The following is a 6,895-nucleotide window of genomic DNA, read 5'->3' as shown; positions in this document are numbered from 1 at the left end:
ATTAATTCTCAACCTTATCTAATTCAACAATTTATCATATACTTAGCAGTGGGATATTCTGTTCTCTCTAGTGAAATAAAGTTTCAATCTGTCTGTCTAAAATTGTTAAGGCTTTGGATATATCATCTTAAATCCAGATATACAAGCTTGTATACCCTTTTGATAGGTGATATATCCCAAAATATACAATTTTGGATAGATGATATATAAAAAAATATACAATTTTGTATATATGACTTCAAAAAAAAAGAAACCCCCTGGTAGTATAGAATGTAGTTCATTGAACCTGACTACACAAAAATTATGGCATATAAATTTGATATAGGTTATTGGAAAATGTTGGTGGCCTGATATTCGACAAACGGTGCGTCAAAACGCAGCCATTGTCCATTTGAAATGTCTTAAACGGCATTGTTTTCACACTTGTTAAAAATGTCAGGAGGAAAACAGTAAAGCAAAATGCACGTGCAAGTTATGGCATTCTTCACCTGCGAGATGGAAGACAACGTGTTTTTCGTCGTCGAAATGAGCGTTTTGTCCCACATTGTGTACGTGAATTCAACAATGTCGGTGGCGGTGGTGTCATGGTGTGGGGAATCATATCCTACAACACGAGATCTGACTTGGTAGTGGTCCAGGGAAATTTGACAGCAAATCACTACATGAATCAAATTCTTCAACCTCACCTCCTTCCAATCATTGACCGCCAGAGGACAACAGGACAACGCTCCACCGCCGAAGCTCGTGTCACGTTAGACTACCTTCATAATGCCAACATCAACGTCTTGCCCTGACCGTCGAGATCTCCAGAGCTCAACCCAATCGAACACCTCTGGGATGAACTCGATCGACGTGTACGTCAACGTGAGAACACGCCGTAGACACTCCCACAACTGACCAACGCGTTACAAGCAGAATGGCGCAGAATTCCGCAGGACAGAATTCGTACACTTATCCAGTCAGTGCCGAGGAGATGCAGAGCTGTGATTGCTTCCCGGGGCGGTCACACGAGATCTTGAGTCCAGCGCTACTTTGTGGCCTTATGTGACATGACAATGAATGGTTTTCAATGCCTTTGTTGGTTTGGTTTGTTGTTTTACGCCGCACTCAGCAATATTCCAGCTATATGACGGCTAATGCCTTTGTACAATAACACGTGACTATCGAGCTCCAAAATTTCATATTTGTATATATATTAAATTTAACATCTCTACTTTATTAGGTACAATAAATTTACTAAAAAAAACCTGTGCGTTTCTTTTGTAAGAGTGTATGTTTCTATGGTCGCGTTTCTATTGGCGGTGAGTATATATATGATATAACGAGTGCAAGATTTCAACCTTCTCTCATAACCAAGTGGACAAAAGCCAGACAAAGTTGGATGTTAACGCTGGTTTTATAGGGCAATATCATATTTATTTAGTCAATGTTATGTTATAGCTTCAATTTATACTGACTATGGCTTGTTTATATTTACCACAAGTAATTTATTTGATGTGAACAGATCACGTCCACGGCATGCAAGATCTTCAAATCTTGGACCTGGAAGTGGTCTTCAGCAGAGACTGTAAGAGACTAAGGGGATCGGGTTGTCAGCTCGCTGACTTGGCTGATGCATGTCATAGTATCCCAACTTAGATCGATTCTCATGATGTCAATCACTGGATTGTCTGATCCAGACTTGGAATATTGTGGAGTGTGGAGTTAAAAAACAAAGAAATCTGGGACGTGGATGTCACCAAGTCAGCGAGCCTGACCACCCGGTCCCGTCGCCTCTTACGACAAGCATCGGTTACTGAAGACTAATACTTACCCGGATCTTTACGGGAAGATATATATATAATTATATTACTCAACCGCAAAAGAAACGCAAGTCAAGTCTATTGTTTGTGAAATACACAAGATAGTAATTCGTGAAAAGAAATGCATACAAATGTAAAGAGACGCATTGAAGAAACACTATTCACTATTTACATCATTCATTTTGAGCACGTCGTAGGAACGCAGTCGCTTCGTCTCGTTTGGCGTTTTTTGCACGTGCAGCGCAAATCACATGCAAAAATGCGTGCATTTCCCCACCTTGTCCATCCTTTATAAGCCACCATATAAAATAACACACCAAGCATTTTACACTCGACTTTGAAACAGGACAGGAAACATGATTCGATTAAATGAACTCCTGAGAGGTGTTACCATAGGGATGCTTCTGGCCGGATCAACGTCAACTGCAGCGGCGAGGTACTTGTGTCTTCCATTACCAGATTGGTCACATGGCATCAACAGACAGGCAGTGACCAAGACCGACCTCGTTCTGGACGGCCAAGGATCACTACTCCAACACAGGACCGTTACACCGGGGTGACACATCTGCGTGACCAACAGCGACGAGCAACACAGACAGCTGCAACCATTCTATGTCCACGTCATCCCGTGTTAGTCGACACAGTTCGGCGTCTAAGAGCGGCGGGAATGAGATGTTGTCGTCCTCACGTCGGGCCCACACTGTCTCAACGTCACCGACGTCTGCAGTGGGCCCAGCAGCATCTGCGTTGGCGAAGCATCAATGGGTAGGGAGACTTCAGTTATCATCACAGGACCCCTCTACACGTGAGTCAGCGTGTGATTGCTGTCGTGAACAGGGATGATGTTCTTCGTAATCACGTCAGGCCTCCACTTCTTTCAGCAGGACACCGCTCGTCCCTATAGAGCACGGGCCTCTATGGACTTCCTCAGAGTGAATAACATTCCTGTGATACCCTGGCCGTCATTGTCACCGGGCATGCGCCAATTGAGCATGTGTTGGGAGAGTAATGGAGACCTGTTCAGGCTTCATGGCAGACACATACACTTCAGGAACTGGAAGCCGTTTTGGTCTGGGAATGAAATGGGGATTCCTTTGTTTGTTTGTTGTTTAACGACGCACTCAGCAATATTCCAGCTTTTTGGCGGCAGTCTGTAAATAATTGAGTCTGGATCTGACAATCCATGATTGATATCATGATCATCGATCCACACAATTGGGACAGATGACATGCATCAACCAAGTCAGCGAGCCTGACCACTCGATCCAGTCAGTCGCCTCTTACCACAAGCATAATCACCTTTTACGGCAAGCATGGGTTGCTGAAGGCCTATTCTACCCCGGATCTTCAGGGGTCAATGGGATTCCACAAGCCTTCTTCCAAACACTTGTTGACTCAGTGAGGGCAATATGCAGCCTGTATCACAGCTAACGGAGGCCACACAAGCTATTGACGGACACCAATGACATCATTTTCTGTTTGGGGTACCCTGTTTTTGTTGGGATTTTTCAATAAACACGGATGGTTGTCTTCAAACAATCAACGCCCATTTGTTAACAAATGTTTTCTTTGGTATCATTTCTTAATATTATCCACATATATTTTATGGTCTTAACATTATCCACATTTCTATGTACAACTTGCGTTTCTTTTGCGGTTGAGTATAAGACTAATGAATGAATGGCTTGTGTGTGTGTGATCCCCATGTAGCTTTCAATTTGAGTTAGAATGTCAAACCCCAAAGCTGAGTGAGTGAGTTGGGTTTAACACTGCTTTGAACAGTATTTCCGTTAAATGCCTTGTCACAGTCTTAATGTGTCGACCAAAGAAGGTCTTAAATTGTTGTGTCACTTTGGTAAAACCAATGAGCACGGACATGGTGCTGACAAACCAAGAAACATAACCAGGACGAATCTGGGAATCGGACCCAAGACCACAGGTTTCTGCACAATGAGTGAGTGAGTGAGTTTGGTTTAACGCCGCTTTTAACAGTATTCCAGTTATATCACGGCATGTCAGCTTAATGTGGGAGGAAAGCCCGAAGTGATGCAGGTCTAAGACGTTTACCACTTCGGTGAAACCCAAGAGCACGGGTATGGTGCTGACAAACCTAGAAACATAATCGGGGCGAACCGGGATTCGAACCCACAATCATAGGTTTCTGGCGTGCCCAAGGGACGCAGCTCTGCATAGTGAATCGTGGCGCCTTAGACGACTGGGCCCCCCGTGCCCCCCTGCACAATGAAGAGATGCACTGCACAGAAAATTGTGTCGCCTTTGACAACAGTGCCATCTGTCTCCTGGCCACCATAGCCCCTTCATCTTTGTCATCTGATGAGACAAACGTGATGAAGACCTGGACCCGGCTGTATCAAACTTTAATGATGCATTGACGCGTCATTAAACATTCATTAACTAATGTACCAATAAATCTAGGTTTACTAACGTTCTAATGATGTCGTGCTGTCATTTTGTTTTTATTTCTTTTGTTGTACGCTGACAAACACAGGGAGCGTTAACTTTGGTAGTTATGTCTGCCCAAATAGACTTTTTTCTTTGGAGGGTAACGGTGCTACACAACTTTACTGTTAATCCAGTGATTGACATCATGAGAATCGATCTAAGTTGGGATACGATGACATGCATCAGCCAAGTCAGCGAGCCTGACCACCCGGTCCCGTCGCCTCTTACGACAAGCATCGGCTACTGAAGACTAATACTTACCCGGATCTTTACGGGAAGATATATATATAATTATATTACTCAACCGCAAAAGAAACGCAAGTCAAGTCTATTGTTTGTGAAATACACAAGATAGTAATTCGTGAAAAGAAATGCATACAAATGTAAAGAGACGCATTGAAGAAACACTGTTCACTATTTACATCATTCATTTTGAGCACGTCGTAGGAACGCAGTCGCTTCGTCTCGTTTGGCGTTTTTTGCACGTGCAGCGCAAATCACATGCAAAAATGCGTGCATTTCCCCACCTTGTCCATCCTTTATAAGCCACTATATAAAATAACACACCAAGCATTTTACACTCGACTTTGAAACAGGACAGGAAACATGATTCGATTAAATGAACTCCTGAGAGGTGTTACCATAGGGATGCTGCTGGCCGGATCAACGTCAACTGCAGCGGCGAGGTACTTGTGTCTTCCATTACCAGATTGGTCACATGGCATCAACAGACAGGCAGTGACCAAGACCGGCCTCGATCTGGACGGCCAAGGATCACTACTCCAACACAGGACCGTTACACCGGGGTGACACATCTGCGTGACCAACAGCGACCAGCAACACAGACAGCTGCAACCATTCTATGTCCACGTCATCCCGTGTTAGTCGACACAGTTCGGCGTCTCAGAGCGGCGGGAATCAGATGTTGTCGTCCTCACGTCGGGCCCACACTGTCTCAACGTCACCGACGTCTGCAGTGGGCCCAGCAGCATCTGCGTTGGCGAAGCATCAATGGGTGGGGAGGCTTCAGTTATCATCACAGGACCCCTCTACACGTGAGTCAGCGTGTGATTGCTGTCGTGAACAGGGATGATGTTCTTCGTAATCACGTCAGGCCTCCACTTCTTTCAGCAGGACACCGCTCCTCCCTATAGAGCACGGGTCTCAATGGACTTCCTCAGAGTGAATAACATTCCTGTGATACCCTGGCCGTCATTGTTACCGGGCATGCGCCAATTGAGCATGTGTTGGGAGAGTAATGGAGACCTGTTCAGGCTTCATGGCAGACACATACACTTCAGGAACTGGAAGCCGTTTTGGTCTGGGAATGAAATGGGATTCCTTTGTTTGTTTGTTGTTTAACGACGCACTCAGCAATATTCAAGCTTTTTGGCGGCGGTCTGTAAATAATCAAATCTGGATCTGACAATCCACTGATTGATATCATGAGCATCGATCCACAGAATTGGGATAGATGACATGCATCAACCAAGTCACTGACCACCCGATCCCATCAGTCGCCTCTTACGACAAGCTTGGTCGCCTTTTACGGCAAGCATGGGTTGCTGAAGTCCTATTCTACCCCGGATCTTCACGTGTAAACCGGATTCCTCAAGCCTTCATCCAAACACTTGTTGACTCAGTGAGGGCGATGTGGGCCTGTATCACAGCTAACGGAGGCCACACGAGCTATTGAAGGACACGAATGACACATCATTTTCTGTTTGGGGTACCCTGTTTTTGTGGGGATTTTTCAATAAACACGGATGGTTGTCTTCAAACAATCAACGCCCATTTGTTAACAAATGTTTTCTTTGGTATCATTTCTTAATATTATCCACATATATTTTATGGTCTTAACATTATCCACATTTCTATGTACAACTTGCGTTTCTTTTGCGGTTGAGTATAAGACTAATGAATGAATGGATTGTGTGTGTGTGATCCCCATGTAGCTTTCACTTTGAGCTAGAATGTCAAAGCTGAGTGAGTGAGTGAGGTGGGTTTAACACTGCTTTGAACAGTATTTCCGTTAAATGCCTTGTCACAGTCTTAATGTGTCGACCAAAGAAGGTCTTAAATTGTTATGTCACTTTGGTAAAACCAATGAGCACGGACATGGTGCTGACAAACCAAGAAACAACCAGAACGAATCTTGGAATCGAACCCAAGACCACAGGTTTCTGCACAATGAAGAGCTGACTGCACAGAGAATTGTGTCGCCTTGGACAACAGCGCCATCTGTCTCCTGGCCACCATAGCCCCTTCATCTTTGTCATCTGATGAGACAAACGTGATGAAGACCTGGACCCGGCTGTATCAAACTTTAATGATGCATTGACGCGTCATTAAACATTCACAAACTAATGTACCAATAACAGGGTATGAAACTCCCAAATTTCAGCCAGACCACAGGACTGGCTAGCTGAAATACTTGCCAGCCCTGACCAAAACCTGCCTGCCCACTATAATCATATGTTTCTCAGGATAAGCTAACGGGGTTTCTTTTTGGTTACATTTTATCATTCATGTGAATTAATGCTTATCATCGAGAAATATTTTGAATATTTTCACATATGAAATATAACCCGACCGTCGGGCAGGGGGATTTGAAAATCTGGCAGCCTGAG

The sequence above is a fragment of the Haliotis rufescens genome, unplaced genomic scaffold, assembly GCF_023055435.1.
Source record: "Haliotis rufescens isolate VD_foot unplaced genomic scaffold, xgHalRufe1.0.p SCAF_5, whole genome shotgun sequence".
NCBI lineage: Eukaryota > Metazoa > Mollusca > Gastropoda > Lepetellida > Haliotidae > Haliotis > Haliotis rufescens.
Note: the sequence above shows the minus strand (reverse complement) of the source record.